The sequence below is a fragment of the Delphinus delphis genome, chromosome 3 (genome assembly GCF_949987515.2).
Source record: "Delphinus delphis chromosome 3, mDelDel1.2, whole genome shotgun sequence".
NCBI classification, from domain to species: domain Eukaryota; kingdom Metazoa; phylum Chordata; class Mammalia; order Artiodactyla; family Delphinidae; genus Delphinus; species Delphinus delphis.
In genome coordinates this window covers 95,661,678-95,681,303 of record NC_082685.1, presented here as the reverse complement: position 1 = coordinate 95,681,303, position 19,626 = coordinate 95,661,678, and the positions used below count along the sequence as shown (strand labels likewise).

The following is a 19,626-nucleotide window of genomic DNA, read 5'->3' as shown; positions in this document are numbered from 1 at the left end:
TCCTTTCTGTAGTGAGTGTGCTTGTGCCCTCAGAGAACAGAGATGTAGAGGCATCTGACTCATATACATCTAACTCCAGCCGGACTCTAGTCTGACCACAAAATACAGATGTTATGTTGCCATGTGGCATCTGCTGGATAGGCAGTAGAAATCTTGCTACACTTTAAGCATATGTTTGCTGGCTGACCCTAGGCCCACTGGAATTTTCTTACAACTCTTCTTAGATATTTTTGGAAACCAAGATTCTCTGTATCAGTGACATAAAATCTGCAGGTGACATTTGCAGGGAAAGGATGGAAACAATCCACAGTATAGGGGCCTGGACTCAAATATTGCCTTCCTCCTCTTCTGGTTCTAAATCTAGTCCTTTCAGTTGCTGCTTAGTGAGAACTGCTTGTTATCTAAGTAATGCAGACCTTTCTTGCCAGGCAACTCAATAAACTCATCTTTGTTTCAAATTGATATTTGGCAGTTTTTGTTTCTCATTGTCTAACATGGGATAAGTGTAATTGGTCAATTAGATGAAAGAGACAGGGTTATGAATGCATGAGGATGTGTGACTTTAATTCCAATCATTAAAGTAACTGTACCTACTTCTGTGGACTGTTGTGACATCCACATAAGTTAGTACAAGTAAGTGCTTAGGACAGGGCCTGACCCATGGTAAAGTTTAGCTGTTATTATTAATCCTATAAATTGGGAATATTAACATCATTTTCTAGTGTCTGAGGACAAATCCAAACTGCACCTGATAAATATATAGATTTCTGGAAACCACTGGCTATGAAATGAATGACGAGAGTCTTTAATCTGTAAATAAACTTTTAGGACTTTAAAAATGGAAATTAAACAAAAGTTGTAATGCCAAATTCTTGAATAAGGGGTCCAGATATTAGCTACTTTAAGTAGTTTCAGTCAGGGGGAATATTTATGAAAAATACAAAGCTCTCAGGGCCTTAAGTTATGTGCATGCATGTAAAAGATTAAAGGCAGAACAGAGGAATTCTCTATTTATAGGAAGGCCTATTAATTTGTTAACTGATTCAGTACCTGGGATCAAAATCAACAAGGCACCAAAAGAGAAGGCAGCGTAAAAAGACTGAAATATTCCAGTAAATTCACTTTAAAGTGGTGGCTTCCAGTAGCTAGTTGAAATGATTGGGAGAGCAAATCACAGTGTTGAGAGACATCAAAATGTTCTCCTCTTTGGTAAATTTGTGCTCCACGCCTGCCTGGCTTCTATGCTTCTGTTGGCTGTGACCCTCTTTCCTGCTCCGCTACATACCGCCTACTGCTCAGTTGGAGCACGCGCAACTCATAAGGGCCGTACTACCAGAATCACTGGGTGGAAGACACTGATAAAAAGTAATATTTATGACCAGCAGTTCACAAATACACTAATAGCAGCACAAGTCAACATTTTGCTAAAATAAGATTCTGCTTTATAACTTCAATGTTACATGGATTTTAAGCTTAATTTTCTCCCTGCCTCTCATTTGATGAGTATGTGGTTGTAAACTTAGTGCCAGATGTCTCCCGACATGCCTCAGATGTTACTGCAGAAAATTAGTCTAAAGGTTACTCCTTTGTTGTATTTCTCAAGACAAATTTTTTTTCTGCTCCTTTGATGAACATTTTATTGACTTAGATTAGCTATTCATAACAGAAGCACTGCCTAGTCTACTGGAGGAACACCTTGGGAATTTTACATCCCAATACCAGGAATAACAAAAAAAGGAAGATAAGAAACCCATTTTTGAAGGGAAAGGCTGGCTGCCCTGGTGAATTCGTTTTGGTTTTGTGCTGTGAGACTTGTTTGGGTCAAAGTTCTTACTAAGAAAGCAAAAGGACTGGTGCAGAGAAAAAGTAGTAAAATAATTCTTTCCATATTTCCCCTCTGTGGTATTCAGAACTACTTCATAAAATGAAGACATGCTTAAATACATGACTTACTTGGCTACCATTGTGTGAATACCCACAAGTAGTCTCTTTTTTACTACTTTAATCTCTATAAGCTATAGGTTCAATTGGAGTTCCTCATCTTAACCATAAAACACAGAAAATGATTTAAGTGACTATATCCTCAGTCCCCTCAAAGATGCATAGGAGAGAAATTTGTTCATTACAAACTGTGGGTGCCATCGCCAGCAGGGCTAAATTCTCTCAAAACTGGCTAAAAATCACTGACAGACATTCAGGTCTACTGTCATAGGATACATGTTATGGTCAACAAAAGGCTAAGGGTCAAAAGCCTTCAGAGCTGGGAATAGTCAAACCAATAGTCAAACAAAAATGCAAGATAATGCCTCCCTCAACTCTCAAGGTTTTTTTTGCTGTTGTTTTAGACAGCAAAATCAAGATATAGGACGATTCCTCATAACCCTTTGTAATTAATTCGCTTCCCTCACCTCTAGCTACCAGCAACCGTGGATCTGAGTTTTTGCCTAGTTTTTTCCTTTTCCATAATACCATATAAACGGAATCATTCAGTATGTAGTTTCTTGAGTCTGACTTTTTTCTCTTAGCATAACGTTCTTGAGACTCATCCATGTTGTTGCATTTATCTGTAGTTCTTTTTTTAAATAGCTGTGTGGATATAACATAATTTATCTATTCACTAGTTGATGGACATTTTGGGTTGTTTTAGCTTTTAGCATTTATGAATAAAGTTGCTGTGAATATTCATACGCAGGTTTTTGTGTGGACACAGGTTTTCATGTCTCTAGGATAAATACCTGTAAGTTTAACTTTGTAAGAACCTGCCAAAATTTTTCCAAAGTAGAATTCCGACTGGCAATATTTAAGTGTTCTAGCTGCTTTGCATCCTCATCAGCATTTGCTATTGTCATATATATTTTTTTAACTTGAGCCAATGTAATAGGTGTGTAGTGGTATCTCACTGTGTCTTTCAAGTTTTCATAGTTAAGTTTATATGATCAGTTTTGAATTGCACATCAAGTAATCTAAGGCATGTCAGACATCAGAAAGACAGATTCTATTAGCCTTGGACGATGGCTCTTTAGCATGTTCTCCTACCGATGTGGCACCACTGGGCTATCACTAATCATAAATTATAACTATGCAATACCTAAGCCTACACAGATTCAGCAAGCCCAGAATCTTTGCTTCCTAGCCAGTTAGGATCCTTCTATCATAGGATTTATAACAGAATCACTAGAAGCTTTTTGCTCCTTTTTGTTTTTTTTCTTCACACAGTGTGTCAGGGAAATGCCTACCAGGGGAATATTTCTGCTCATCATCTCCAAAATGGAAAAGTAGCCAATTATTTTCTGCAGCCCTCCAAGCTAGCCTCACATAGAAAATTGGCTCTTGCCACAGTGAGAAGGGAATAAAAGTTTCTGGAGCTACAGCAGCAATTCACTTTTCATTTTTGCAGAAGTTGGGCGTCTTTCCTCTTGTCTTTATTGTGATTATTTGTTGGGCCCTGTGATCACTTGCTGTTGCTTGTCTTCCTCCTGCTGATACTAAGTTTTGACTTGGATAGGGGCCCTCCCTCATCCTTCCTATGTAGTCGTGGTATGAGTGAGATGGAGTGAGTGGAGCTCTGGTCCTTTTCTTCCAGCTTTGACTAGACCAGAATGTTCTCTGTTACACAAACATGGCGGGTCCTTCATGACTTTATGACTCCCCCCACCCCACCCCCACTCCCCACTGCTTTTGCTCTCCTCCTCTGCCTGCAAAATTCCTACTTGTCCTTCAAGATCAGATCAAATGTCACCTCTTCTATGATGCCAGATTCCCTGAGTCCTGTTAGTCACATCCATTGAACTTTGCGCTTGTTTTGTTTGAAGACTTATCACATTGCCTTGTGATTATCTGTCAACATTTCTGTATCTCTCCTAGACTCTGAACTCCTCTCAGGCAAGAACCACGTGTTAATTATTGTTGGCTTAACATATAATACACACTCAATAAATATTTTTTGACTGACTCTAAATTTGCAGGGCCGCTTTTTTAAATGCAGAGATTTTCTTCAGCTTAGAAAAGGAATGATAGAAGCATCTGCTAAACAGAAATTTTTGTTGAGTAAAAGCCGTTCATATATAGTTTGGCAAAGTGGTAGTTGTAAGATTTGATTGATCTCTGATAGAACTGGATTCCTCTCACCCTCACCCAATCAATGTAGTTATAAACCTTATATAATGGGAAAGAAAAATAAAAGAATTAAAAGAATTCTATGATTCTAATCTCCATCATTATACTATGATATGTATATAAGTAATTGCTTTAGTCATGTCAGCAAAATGTTAGGCCTTGGGACTGAACAAATAATTGTTTAGTATGAGTATATCCCATGCAGTATTTGGGACATACTTATACTAAAAAAAAGTTTCGTGTTTACCTGAAATTTAAATTTAATTTGGTGTCCTAAATACTGTCTACCAACCCTAGCCAACATGAAGCCTCTTTACTTCACACAGTAGAATGAATGGTAGGGAATAAATGCTCTTGGAAGTTAGTCCTGAAATATACAATGGACAATGCTATTATTCTCCCAGATTTGCCAGTAAAGGCAACTTAGTTGGATGACCATCTTAGCTAGCATTTGATGCAAGATCAGGAAGAGAACTGAGATCAGAAAGCAGTGAAGTCACTGACCCTGTGGCCATTTGGGTCATGGAAAGGCCTGTAACTACAGTAAATTAAAGAACACCACATATTCCGTGCTACTTTTCTCATTGGGAGGAGAAGTCTATTCCCTTCTGTTTGAAGGTGGGCAGCTCTGTAACTGCTTTGACCAATAGAATAATAGCAGAAGTAACACTGTTCCAGTTTCTGAGCTTAGGCCCTAATTGCCTCTCAGTTTCCACTTCCTGTCTCTTAGAATCCTCTTTTTGGGAGCTGTGAGTTCTTTATACAAGAAGTCCATCTTCTCTGACACTGCCATGCTGGAGAGGCTTTGGGCGGAAACTTTTGTTGACAGATCCTGCTAAGCTCACCCTCCTGCCATCCCCGTCAAGTCACATGAGAGTGAGCTGTTGTGGACCCTCCAGACCCTGAAAGTTGAATCTCACCAACCCCTTCAATGGCACATGGAACTAAAGAACCACCCAGCTGATCCCTGCCTGAATTTCTGACCCATGACATCTGGAGATATGATACAATGGTATCGTTTTAAGTTGCCACATTTTAGAAGGTTTTATAAACCAGCAATAGATAACAAGAACAGTGAATACAAATAGTAAGTTCCTTGACCCGGGGGTGACTTAGTCAAGAAAGGAGTGCCTTTTGTCATTGAGCATTCAAATCTCTCCATTTGCTTGTTTGGTTGTTTCTCAAGGAGATCTTGCTTGGAGTAGAATCTTACCTAGAAAATTACACGTAATAAAGCTCAAAGCTGAGTCATAGTTAGGAGTCCAAAGTGACATCTTCTCTGTCCTTCTCTTGTCCCCAACTCCCCAGAGGTCCAGAGATATTCTGCAGTCCCACTGAGAAGGATTACAAAATATGCCTGAGACCTAACCTGAGGGGCAGGTTAACCACAAGAAATGTGCAAACCTGGAACTAGATGCAGAGAAGAGCGATGTAGGGGAGCAGAACTGTCAGTATGAAATAAAACCATGTATCAATGTGCGGGGGGTAGCAATATGTCCAGCTGAAATTACCAACAGCAGCACTTTCTGTCTTGAGGAAACTTTCTGCAGGTAGAGGAGAAGGCTGAGAAAATGCAGAGGGAGTCTGAGAACTCCCCACAGGGAGTGTAATGGGAATCCCAAAGGTGAATTATGCAAGAAGGGAGCTGACGCTCTGACCCAAGCCACCCAGGGCCAGAAAACTTTACTAATTCCTTAGTGAGGAGAGATGAAATAAGACCACACCTGGGTTACATATACTGTAATCAGTGATATTTGTCTAACTTAATCAGTGATTTGTCACGTAAAACTGTTTCTAGTTTTACTTAGGTTCTTTTTAAATAAGGTTGTTTTTTTTCTGAAATATTACACATAAGATCTCTGTTTAGATATTGTTGAATGGGAAGTACCCAAACTTGGGTGGTTTCAGAAGATTATCTAGTTATGTTCTTGGTACCTAGGGAGGAACTAAGTTTGAGTCAACAGGCTCCTGAAAAACAGATGCTAGTAAGAAAACAGATGCCTAAGGGAGAGACTTGCCCAGGTTGGGCATTGCCGGGTAACATTTTCACACATGTAGCTGTTCAGAAAACCCCTGGTTTATTTTAAGTGAGGCACACTGCCTTAGAAAGATGCCGTCCTATTTTAGAATTAAAGTCTAGCATACTTAATTCTGTATATACTTGAAAAATAATTTGATTTAATGAATATGTATGACGATTATATTAATTCTTTAGTTATATTACATGAACCCTCTTCCAAGCAAGTGCAAATGCTTTTAAACAAGTCACTTCTAAAAACCATCACATCGCATTGCTCCGTTGCATGCAGCAGCAGTCAGAGAAGCTCTGACTTGGCACGTTACTGTATTAACTTAATAGGCGGAGTGAATTCTTAGGTCATCTGAGGTGGGCCCCTTGGAGGGCCTTACAAGAGTTTTATTAGGGAACAAAGAGCACATATAAAGGCTTGCTAGTATTTCTACCCTGGTTTCATTCATAATATACATTTACAGCCTCCAGAGCTAATGCTTCCTTCAGAACCAATAATGCTGTATGTTGGAAATCAGTTCAGCAATCACTCAAATTTATCCTGAATGTATAATGCTGACCGTATAACAACAGAAAAATAGTCATGAAGTGCTCTCATGGCATGGTCAGTTATTATAACAATAGCTCAGTGGCTTGACGTTTTCAGCAGTAAAACATCCAGGCATCTGAACTGCAAAAAAAAAAAAAAAAAAATCACAGCAATTTTTAGTCATAGCAGCAAAAACTTATCTGTAACTGTAAGATGATTTTTTTTTTGCCTGTTAACCTTCCTGCCAAAGCGATTGCTCCCCAGCTGGCTTGTTTGTTTGACGTTGAAGTGAACAATTTTGGGACATCTAGCAAGTCATTGTGTCTTTGAAACTCTCCAGGGCAGGAGTGGGCAATTATTTTGACTTAAAGCACAACTTAGTATGTTTGGCTGAACTCAAAGAACCCCTTGTGGGGAATGAGCCCTTCTTTGCTGATGTCGGAACACACATATCAGAGCTAACAGCATTAATAACTCTATGTGTTTACAGGAACCGTGTTTCTGGACTGATTGACTCTGTTCCTCCTACTACTACCGGTATTGTCTGTAGAGGGCCGTACTCTTCTTGTACCTCAGCCCTTCATCAAGACACTTGGCTCTGTTCACAGTGAGAGGGGACTGCTTGCTGAGTTGTAGACATCTTTTCACTTTCATCGCCTGTTCTCTCACATGTGCCATGATACCCAAGGGCTACAGGGTGAAGTGGAAAGACGCTAGACCTAGAGTCAAGAGGCCCTGATTTCATATCCTCGCATGATAGATGACTGACATATCATTCAACACTTTGTTTCTTGGTGTCTTCACTGAGCGACAGTGAAATGATTACGAGCCCCTACTCTGTAATCAGATTGCCACGGTTACTCTGTGCTTCGGTTGCTTCCTATGGAAAATGATGGTAGCAGTAGCTAACACTATAGTGCTTACGTTGTGCTAGGCCATTTCCTAAGTGCTTTACATGTGTATTAACTCATTTAATTCTCATGACAACTCTATGAGGTAGAGTATGATACGACTATTCTTATTTTTCAAGTAAGGAAGTTGAGGCACAAGGAAATAAAGTGATTTGTCTAAGCTTGTACAGCTGGCATGAGTCAATGTTGGGATTTAAAGCCAGGTAATGAGGCTCCAGAGCCACTGGAGCCCCACTACCTGCCCTGGAGGTTGTTATGGGGATCAAAGTTTGGCTAGTCTATCTATGAAATAGGCATAATAAGATCACACCTACTGTCTTCACAGGGTGTTCTTTTATCACAGTCACAACAGATGTGACAGCAAAGTGAGAGGAGCTTAAAGTGCTTTAAAAAAAATAGCACAGCGTGACCTTCCCTGCAGTGTTATTAGTAAACAGCTGTCACTTTTGGGTTCCAGAGCTTGCCAGATGATATTATGTGATAGAAAGGTGAATCATTGCATCAGTATTAAGTCACTCAAGAAAGTAAATGCCAGGTGCTCCAAAGTGCAAATATCTGGTATAAGAATCAGATGACTGAAGCCAGGAAAAGGCCAGATGAAGTTTCCCTTAACATGCAGTGAAAAGCATGTGGCCAGCCTGATGGATTTTAATCTGTGATAAAAATGAGGAGCCTCCTCAGGCATGAAGAGGTGTCAACACCTTTTTCTCTACTAGACATGTCAGAGGTATTTTTGGGCTTACCCTGCGAAAGAGTTTCTGGAGCCTCCAGATGTCCATGTCCCGGTGAAGCAAGAAGTTTCAGCCTGTACCGCTCCTCCCGAGCAAACCACAGCCTCCAAGAAGCTGAGGCCGAGGATCTCTCATTAAAGGGCATGGTCGGGGCTTCCCTGATGGCGCAGTGGTTGAGAGTCCGCCTGCCAATGCAGGGGACACGGGTTCGTGCCCCGGTCTGGGAAGATCCCACATCCCGCGGAGCGGCTGGGCCCGTGAGCCATAGCCGCTGGGCCTGCGCATCCGGAGCCTGTGCTCCACAACGGGAGAGGCCACAACAGTGAGAGGCCCGCGTACCGCAAAAAAAAAAAAAAAAAAAAAAAAGGGCATGGTCAGTTTTGAGAAGGCTTTTGTCTCATCACCTGACCCCCTGAGCTTGGGGCTCCCAGATTAAATCAGACTTGAAGGAAGAAAAAATCAAATTTACATCAAAACCAAACCAAACCTGAATGTAGGCTAAATTCAAGATAGAGGAAGAACCACAAGCGTTTCGTTTGCTGCTCCCATCACTTGCTGCATGTTTCTCCTAGTTATGCAATTGGACAGTCCCCTGCCCCCCAAAAGCCTCTATTTAAACTAATCTTATAGGATTGCACAATGGCTCAGGTGGCCATACTTCTTTTGAACACTTTCTCTTTAAGTCTAAGGGAATCCTGAAAGTTGGTTTTTGCTGTGTAAGATTTAATACGGGGAGTGGCAAACTGGCATCCCGCAGGCTGAATCTGACCTTCCCTTTCCCCCGCCCAGGGAAGTTTGGTATTTTGAAAGAACCGAATTAGTCATCACCAGGATTTAAAAGGCAGATGAGTTCAGTAAAAATCTAGATTTATGACCTTGGAGGAATTGGAAGACTTGGTGGCAGTAGGCCCTCATCCCTACATGGCCACAACGAACTAAAGGTGAGAGGTCACAACCTGCTTCTCCAGGTTACCTCCCAGCCTCCCAGCTCAGCTACCTGACCCTCCGTTGTATACACAGAGCCCCACCTCAGCATTAGTGCGTTTGGGGCCAGATAATTCTCTGTGCTGGGGGCTGTGTATCATCAGATGTTTAACTGCAGTCCCACCCTCTACCCACTAGATGCCAGTGGCGTCCCCCATCCCTCACCCTTACGGCCCACCTCACCCCAGTGGAGACAACCAAAAATGTCCCCAGACATTGTCAAATGTTTCCTCGAGCAGGGGGTGCCAGGGGCTTCAGTTGATAACAGACCATTACATTAGCATCTGTAAACTAATGAAATAATATTGTAAATTCTTACACATTAGCATTTTTCCTTTCTTGTGCTCAAAGTGTCACACTGGGGAGTAATTGGCAAAGACCGCCTAGGCCTTGTGATTGTTTTGAAATTCCTGATTAGGCTGGAACATTCTTCCCTTCCAAATGAGATTTCTTATAATCTCAGTCCAAGATTATTGGACCATAAATTGACACTAGAAGGAATTTTAAAGATCACAATGTCTTCGCTTTACAGTAAGAATTGTGAGTCCCAAGGAGGAGAATTGCCCAGGTCACACAACTGGTTAATGGCTTGAACTAGAACCTAGATCCAAATTCCTAGCTTACTATTTTCTGCACAACATCAAACACTTGAGCCATAAAGAAAAATCTAAGCATGATATACAAATGTCCCAATGACTATATTTAACCCAATTGTGGCTGCTCTTCTAGTTGATTTCAAGTCAATTATAATTATTTCTGCATACTGCCGTGATATGATATCTCACCTCTCCAAATAAACTGCCAAAATTTCATTTTCTTAGCTTGGGGACCTGAAAGAATGGGCTCCCTTTGGAGTGCAGGCCCCTTAAGGGGGAGTCAGAGGGGAGCTTTCTGCCCTACTTTATTTGGGTGTCTGCTCTTGGAATTTATATCACCACTCAAAGCATGCCCCAGTGCTCTGCTCGGAAAGCGAGGGTGCAAGTAGGACTTTGGGGTTGGGAATTGTGATTCTTCAGTGGCATTTGGGGAGGCCCCTTGTGGACCCTGAGAGTGCTACAGAGGTGGGCAGGCTGTGTGATGAGTCTGGGAGAGGAGGCAGCCTTGCAGGTGGTACCAGAAACTCCCGTGGTCATTTGCAGGGACATAAGCAGTCAGCTTTATGCACCACAGCCTGCCCCTCCCCCCTCTCAGCCCTAGCCCCAGCCCTTCTCTGCACACACATGCTTTGCAAGGTGCCTGGTGCCACGTAATTCATTTCCCCTAAGAAAACTGGCCTTGGTATTCATCCTTACCAAGTTCTACTGGTGCCCCGGTGCTTTCGGGAAAGAGCAAAGGTGCCATTGGAGACCCTTGGGAAGGGTCTGGCATTGAGACGTTTCATTCCTTCCCATCTGCCCAAATGTGCAGCGGCCTCCAGCATGGGTGGGAGCAAGGGGAGGGCAATGCTTTTGGTTCACAGCAGGCAGGGACTTTGAAAAATTCTTCACTGTTTGGCTCCTTCATTTGTCTCAGTGGCTTTCTTCCATGCTGCTGCTTCTAATATCTTTACATCCTACTTCTAAAAACCTTCATGTTGCCTCAAACTATCAAGACTCACAAATTTTGTAGAAAGTGTCACTCTGCCCAGCTCACTAGTACATGGATGACATCCGACACCAGAGTTGACTTCCTTCCTCACCTTTAGTTGTGCTCCCCAAGCACGGTGGGTTTCCAAGGAGCAAGGAGCTCTCAGCTTCCTTCTGCCATTATGTTTCCCATGTGTCGTTTTGTTTTGGGTGTATGCATGCTAGTACATGGATGACATCCGACACCAGAGTTGACTTCCTTCCTCACCTTTAGTTGTGCTCCCCAAGCACGGTGGGTTTCCAAGGAGCAAGGAGCTCTCAGCTTCCTTCTGCCATTATGTTTCCCATGTGTCGTTTTGTTTTGGGTGTATGCATGCTGGTGTCAGGACTCTGACCAGCCACTCCCTTCCACCTTTTGCTTTTTGGTCTGAGGAAAATTTGACTTTTACAGTTAATGGTTCTCCTCCGGCTCCCTGCACTGACCCTTGGACCCAGTCCAAGTTGAATAAGCAAACTTCAGCTCAGAAACTTCCAAGGATGTTCAGGAATTGGAGGATTTTGGAAAAGTGGGAGGAATACTGATGTCCAGAGAGGCAGGCAGCTGTCTGTTTTCTCGCTCCCTCTGCATGCATGAGATGTTTTATACCTATCTTCAAACAAGTGTTCACTTAACCAAGGAGTATCTGATTAGCAAAGACTTTCAAGTGGAATAAGTTCCTGGATTGTTAAGCTTTGGTTTCCAGAGAGCCTTGTCACTGAGGGGATTGAACTTTGAGCTGAATGCTTTATGTTGTTTCTTATAACAAGGGGTGTTTTGTTGATAGTTGTAGCTAGACCTCATACAACAGTAAATAATCTGCTTACAAGTATCAGGAGCTGCAAAGAGAAATAAACCATAGTCCCACACTTCATTTCTCATTTTTGTTTGCAGACACATGACAAGAAGATGGGACTATTCCTTTTACATTTTTCTTCTCGATTTTTTTCTTTTTTCTTTAACATCTGGGTCTTCATTGCCTCTTGGTGCCTGTTTAACACCCACAGCCAACAATTACCAATCCTGGTTCTAGCCTGAGTGTTCATTATTTTAGCTTTTTCTGGTTGTCATTGTTAAGGAACTACTTACAATTCCAATTTCAGAGCTGCAAGGAACTGTAGAGGTCATAGAGTTCAATCATTCCCTTTGACCCGTGAAGAAATTGAGGCCTTAACGTGAAGTGCTTTGTTTCAGTTTATACAGCTGACCTCTAGCAGAGATGGGAGTAGAACCAGACCCTCACTCTAGACCAGGTGCTATTTTCATGTAGGGTATGGTTCCCCCTTTCCTTTTGCTTTTTTCTGGCACCCTTTCTTTGGGCTCTCTAGAACATAAAATTATCAGATATAAAATTATAAGCCATAAAGTTCCAAGAAGCCCTGTTTAATCTGAGTTTTATTGTTTAGCAGACGGCAGCAGATACTAACCCTGGCTGCCTCAGACGATAGCCCATATCTTATTGATGGAAATTCTCTAATTCAGTTCCTAGGATCCTCATCCTTTCCAGCTGGTTATTAATTATCAGGCAATATCCTCTTGAGCTGTCTCTACTTCTTAATTACCTTATTAATTGTATTCACATAAATTGATCTCTCTGACATTCTAAGTGTGACTCACTGAGGAAATACGTCTAATAGTCACAAGAGACTCCGACAAACTCACAACCTTAACTTATTATTTCTATTATGCAGACTGATATCACTAGAAGTCAGAAGAGACTGCTTTGCTGAACAGGCCTTTATCCTAATCATAATTAGAATGTCCTTTAACAATTCTCCCTTGCACACGTTTCTTGCTTACTTAGATACACATGAGACTTACCAGTTCATTTCCACCCTGCCTGCACTCTTTAATCTTTAACATAGAAGGAATTTCCTCCCTCATATTACCTTGTGGTAATCCTTTATTTGCAATTCAAGGCAATTATAGGAGAGTAAACATGAATATATTTTAGTTCTTGGGTTTTTACTGTAACACTGCACCCTAAGGGCCTGATGCCCAATTCAACATTTAAAAACAATTTTTAAGTCAAGTTTTTATATACAAAGATAGTTTCTTAAGTGTGTGCTATTAGAGGACTCATTTTTTTCCTTCCTGATATGGTACACTACTATTAACCCCACATTTTTGCCCAGGTGCCACTTAACTTTTATGAAAGGACAAGAGTAAACAGGTCTTTATGTAAAAGTTGGTCCTTGTTCCATACAATCCTTTGGGTATTTGTATTAGAAATGGTTGATTGGCAGGAGTTAGAACTGAAGACTAGAATCTCTATGAAAAAAATATATGAAAAGGAGTTAGAGAATTCCTATGCATGTTTATTTGCATTGGGGGGAAAGTCATCTCCAAACTCTTAGAAAGAAGGGAATAATATAAATTCTAAATGCCAGTATTTTTCATGGTGAGAAAAATGAGTCACCTGGATGCCACCAATGGGCAGATTTTATTTTGGGCAGGGATTCAAGGATCCAATTTGATGATTTACGTGACTGAGTCTCTTCATGTGTCTGCGTCTCTTCATGTGTCTGCGCACCCTCAGAACATTCACCAGAGGTTCTACAGATACCACTATCTCAAACTACTCCCTACTGAACCCCTCATATTTTCACTGCCTTGCCCATTCACTCATCCAACCCAAACCCGGAACTTGGATGTCCTCTTCTTGATTCTTCCCCTCTCCCGATCACCTGCCAAACCCCTTCTTCCAATCAGTTATTTAGTTCAGTTCTGTTGATTTGGCTTCCTTATTACTTCTCCTCCGTGACTGGTTCCTTCTAGTGCTGCTGCCCCAGCTCAGCTCCTTGTCCTCTCTTTCCCAATCTATTGCAATAATCTCTCTTCTAACTTCAGTGGCACCTCATCTCCCATTGGATGACTTACTTACAAGGCTTTCCATGACCAGCCTCACTAGTCTTCTATCTCTACTGCCTTTTCTCTCATCCAACACTTCAGCCATGTTGAACTAGTCACATGTCCCCAAACCTCCCATGTGATTTTATATCCCATCCCTTTAAATGTTCTCTTCCTCTTTTCTTGGAGTGCCATTCTCACAAAATTTTATCTGTCAAACTCCTACTTATACTTTAAGACCCAGTCCAAGCATCTTTTTCTGGAAAGCCAGACTGGGACCCCAAACAAATTTGGTCATTCTTCTCTTTGTGCCCCCTCTTTAATTTGTACATACTTATTAGCTGTATTGCAATCGTTTGTGTGCCTGTATTTCCTTTTAGAATGTAAGTTCCTCAGAGGCAGGAAGTATATGCCTTTTCTTTTCTTTTTTCATCTTCAACTTCTAGTGCATTATGTAGCACACAGTAGATTCCCAGTGAATATAACTTGACTGAATGAAAGAGTCTATGATCTCTTGAGATTCCTTCAAGTTCCACTCATATTATTCATGATTTTATACTTATTTTTGGTTTCAACATTGATTCAAATGCTAGGGGCCAATTTGTTGCCCAACTGTTGTTTTTTTTTTTTTTTTGCTTGCTTACAAGGCTGCTCTTTCTCTGGAACAGTTGAGGATGGGGTGGAGGAGAAGCAGTCATCTTGTGCAATGAAAATGGTAGAGTGTATCCTCTGTTGCAATGTACCCTCTGTATAATGGGCAATGGGATGGCTTTGGAATAAAACTGACCTCAGTTTAAATTTCAGTTTTGCCCCTTATTCCATGTGTGACTTTGGACAAGGTTAATTGACTTCTCTGAGCTTCAAATTTGTGATCTGTAAGATGATAATGATAATAACAACTGCTTTCCAAATTTGTTTTGAAGGTGAAATGAGGTAATATGTGTATAGCACTTATAATAGTCCTTGGCATGTAATAAATTCTCAATAAATGACATTTGTCATCATTATCATCACCTTTATTGTAAAGTCTCTATAGAACATAGGCAGGGGGAAGTGTGGTACTTCCTTCTGGTTGCCAAGGGACTCCTTCCTCAAAGATAAGTGCACTACCAGGATCTTCATCAAAACCATAGAGTACAGAGATAGTTGAGAAACAGTTAGTTCTAAGAATGGTAGCTGACTAGTGCCATTCTTTGCATAGGGGAGATGTTAGTTAATTCATTATGTACAAAGGGTACCTTTAGGTGTTAATCCTCTCCCTTTGATAAAGGCATGTGATGCCCACACACTGGCCTAAACTCGGTGGGATATTGGGCTGGGAATGTATTTTTAGAATCAGTAATGAAGTTTTCAAGACACTCAAGAATATCTTGGGTTAGCCAAAATAAAAGATAAAGTCTTCTTTATATACACTCTTTTAACTGTTTTGTGCCTGTAATGTAGAGGAAACAATTTTGTAGTAAAAAAAATCATTGGACTAGAAGTTGAAAGACCAATTCAATGATATACTCTGGGAATAACTTAGGGTGGTTACTTACATAGGCACTGAGAGCTTCCATATCTCTATAGTGAGGTTAAGACCCATCCTGTTGATCTCACCAATTCTTGAGAATTTGAAATCACATCATGTATTTGAAAGTGTTTTATAATTTATAATAAGTGATATACAAATCCTAGTTATTTTGATGATCATTCTGCTTTACTGCCAGCCTGCTTCCTTCACCAGATGATACTAATCGGCCCAGATGTCTAACAGCAATACAGCTGGTTCAAAAATGAGGAAATGAGTGGCTTTAGTTAAAATTGCCCAACTTTTGTCTCTTCTTTTTCTGTCTTCTGTTCTTGTGCTGTGGGGTTTCCCTTGGTCTTTTCATTGACTATTGAAGATTTATTCCCGTGATCCCAGTTACTATTTCTAACCGCTTTTCTGAAAAATGTTAAAAGCTCAAAGCATCTGTCAGCTCTACCAAGCTACCAGACCACAGGGAATACCCCAGAAGGCCCAGCTGATTCTTCTAAATGTGCTGAATGGAGTTATCTTTTCATTTGTTTTTGCAGGTTGGAAACATGATTGAATTTAGCTATTATTTCCTTTTTTGGATGTGAGCTAGCTGCTTTACAAAACTGAGTATTTACTACTAACCCATTGCTGGGACAAAAGTTACATCACCTCCAACAGTGTTTCAAACCCTCTGACTTAAGACTAAAGTTAGGTCTTAGCTACTCCTAGAAAATATCTGGCCCTTTATTTCAGCCAAACTGTTCTATACTCACTAACTTCCAAACATGCCATTTCCTGCTTCTTTATTTTTGTTTGTCTTGGCTCTCCACTTGGTACCCCCTACATTTCCTCTCCCACCATGGAAAAGTGAAACTAAACAAGAAGCCATCAATTAAAGCTCTGCCTCATCAATGTTTCTTGACTCCTCCAGCTCCCATTTGTATTTCTCTTTCCCCCATACTATTCATTGGTCCTAGTATACATTTTAGAAATTGTTGCTAAAAGTCCTATCTGTATCTCATTTGGTAACTTTTAAAATAATTTTATGGGGCTTCCCTGGTGGCACAGTGGTTGAGAGTCCGCCTGCCGATGCAGGGGACACGAGTTCGTGCCCCGGTCTGGGAAGATCCCACGTGCCGCGGAGCGGCTGGGCCCATAAGCCATGGCCACTGAACCTGTGCGTCCGGAGCCTGTGCTCCGCAATGGGAGAAGCCACAACAGTGAGAGGCCCGCGTACAGCAAAAAAATAAATAAATAAAAATAAGAAATAAAAATAAAAAGACGAGATGACAAGTGTTGGTAAGAATGTGGAGAAAAGAGAATCTTTATGCATTTTCTTTCTTGGTACAGAATTCTAGCTGGACTTGTAATTATTATACAGGTTTATTATCATTACTACTTACCATATACTATTATTATTATTAATATCTGTAGATTCACTGATAATAACTGAGGATCTAGTGGAGACTATATATATGCATATGCATATACATATGTGGGACTGCAACTGGCTTCACTACTGCATTAGGGAGAGAAATGCTCAGAAAACAATGTTACAATGTGTGTGTTTAAATTGGTGAAGGTTGTGAATTTAAAAATTGTGTGCATGTCAGCATAGTATCTGTTTCAATATTTTGACTCAACCACAAAGCTCACTCTTTAATATTAGAGAGTTCAACTTATTATGGAACTGAAGCTGTCCCTTTCTGGATCCCTCAGGAAAAAGCTGAACAAACAGATGGACCTTCCTCGGAATGTCAACCAACAAGAGCCCTGCTCCTGCTGACAGAGGTTGTAAATTTTACTGACGACCTCTCTAGAATGTCATCTCCAATGCCCAGTTTCCCTGGGAAGCTGCAGCTAGAAATAACAAAGCCAAAGTCTATCTTTGTTGCCTTTCTTTAGGAGGCCCAATAACCCGTAACACTAGCACCATAAGTTGAGCACTACTCTTCATGCTCCTAAAATTTTCTCCTCCTAACATAGTTTCAGTGGTTACTGTCATGATCTAACCATTTCAGCTACATTAATCTACACAAAGCTTCTGCACAGCAATGAAAACCATCAACAAAATGAAAAGGCAACCTACAGAATGGAAGAAAATATTTGCAAATTATATATCTGATAAGGAGTTAATATCTAAAATATATACATAAGGTGTGTAAATATACAAAGAACTCATATAACTCAGTAACAACAACAACAAAAAAACCCCAACACTCCAATTAAAAAAAACTTATAGATATAAGTGGGCAGAAAAACTGAACAGTTTTTCAAAAAAGACATACAAGTGATTAGCAGGTAAATGAAAAGGTGGTCAACATCACTAATCATTAGGAAAATAAAAATCAAGACTACAGTGAGATATTACCTCACACCTGTTAGAATGGCTATTATAAAAAAGAGAAGAGGGCTTCCCTGGTGGCGCAGTGGTTGAGTCCGCCTGCCGATGCAGGGGACACGGGTTTGTGCCCTGGTCCGGGAAGATCCCACATGCTGCGGAGCGGCTGGGCCCTTAAGCCATGGCCGCTGAGCCTGTGCATCCGGAGCCTGTGCTCCGCAATGGGAGAAGCCACAACAGTGAGAGGCCCGCGTACAGCAAAAAAATAAATAAATAAAAATAAGAAATAAAAATAAAAAGACGAGATGACAAGTGTTGGTAAGAATGTGGAGAAAAGAGAATCTTTGTGCACTGTTGGTGGCAATGTAAACTGCTGCATCCACTATGGAAAACAGTATGGAGGTTCCTCAAAAAATTAAAAATGATCCAGTAATTCCACTTCTGGGTGTTTATCTGAAGAAAATGAAAGCACTGTCTTGAAAAGATATCTGCATCTCTGTGTTCATGGCAGCACTATTTACAATAGCCAAGACATGGAAACAGCCTAAGTTTCCATCAAGGGATGAATGGATAAAGAAGATGTGGTGTATATGTACAATGGAATATTATTCAGCCATAAAAAGCGGAAAATCCTGCCATTTGCAAGAGCAATGAATGGACCTTGAGGACATTATGCTAAGTGAAATAAATCAGAGAAAGACAAATACTGTATGATCTCACTTATATGCAGAATCTAAAACATCAGACTTCTAGATACAGCAAGTAGATCGATTGTTGCCAGAGGCAGGGAGAGGCGGTTGAGGGAAGTGGATGAAGGTGGTCAAAAGGTACAAACTTCCAGCTGTAAGATGAAGAAGTTCTGGAGACATAGTGTTCAACATGGTGACTGTACTTAACAGCAATGTGTTGTATATTTGAAAGTTGCTAAGAGAGTATATCTTAAAAGTTATCATCACAAGAAAAAATTATAACTATGTAAGGTGATGGATGTTTTTATTGTGGTAATCATTTCATAATATATATGTATGTAAACTCATTATGTTGTATGCCTTAAACTTATACAATGCTATGTGTCAGTTATATCTCAATAAAACTGGGGAAAAAAGAGGTAGCCAATGATTTAAATTTGTTGTTTGAAAAATGATCTTTTATTTTTTTAATTTTAAATTTTAATTTTTTTCATCTCGAATTATTTTATTTTCTTGCTGTTAGTAAAATATCAGTTCATGGTACATTAATTGAGCACCTACTAAATGCAAGATGTTTCATTGAAAGAACATTAGATTTGAAGTCAAAGACAAAACCCTTAAAGCTGCCACATTAATTTTGTTTTCTTGAGAAAATCTATTCATATTGTTTGTTTCCTCATGTATATAATGTACATAGTTTTAATTCTTAACCCTGTTATCAACGTCATTGAAAATAATGTGTATCAACACACTAGTAAAACATAAGTTGTTAGTTATGTTGCTAGCTCATTCAAGGTAAATTCAAATTACAAGCATGGCATACTGGGACCTCTATTATCTAATACTAAAAAATGTTTTAAACACCATCATTACCCAAATTCCCGTCTCTATCTGTTACTCTAGTTATAACAAAATGCTTTCAGTAGCTTCAATATACTTACATTTTGTTTTATTTTTTTCTTCTTTTTATTCTAATTAATTTTTTTATTGGAGTATAGTTGATTTACAATGCTGTGTTAGTTTCTGCTGTATAGCAAAGTGAGTCAGTTATACATACACATATATCCACTCTTTTTTATACTCTATTCCCATATAGGTCATCATCACAGAGTATTGAATAGAGTTCCCTGTGATATTCAGTAGGTTCTTATTAGGGAAAATGATCTTTTAAATTGGTAAATTCTCTAAGAAAAACTGGGAACTTTGAGTTGCAGAATAATTTTAAAAAATTTTATAAAGCTAATCAAATCAGAGTTTCCCTTGGGTTTGACCTTCCTTAGTCTCACACCCCTGGATGAGATCCACTAGAGAGGAACTACTAGACTTGATCCTTGTGAGAGACT

General features: G+C 40.2%; 1 long non-coding RNA gene across 1 annotated transcript in view; it reads left to right on the top strand.

The window, feature by feature from the left end:
- The window catches only part of LOC132423408 (uncharacterized), a 345,018-nt gene extending 327,234 nt beyond the window's left edge, over window positions 1-17,784 (top strand). Inside the window, exon 5 of the long non-coding RNA XR_009518985.1 lies at window positions 16,973-17,784. This is a non-coding gene — a long non-coding RNA (uncharacterized lncRNA). The remainder of the gene's footprint in view (window positions 1-16,972) is intronic.
- The last annotated feature ends 1,842 nt before the right edge of the window (window positions 17,785-19,626 follow it).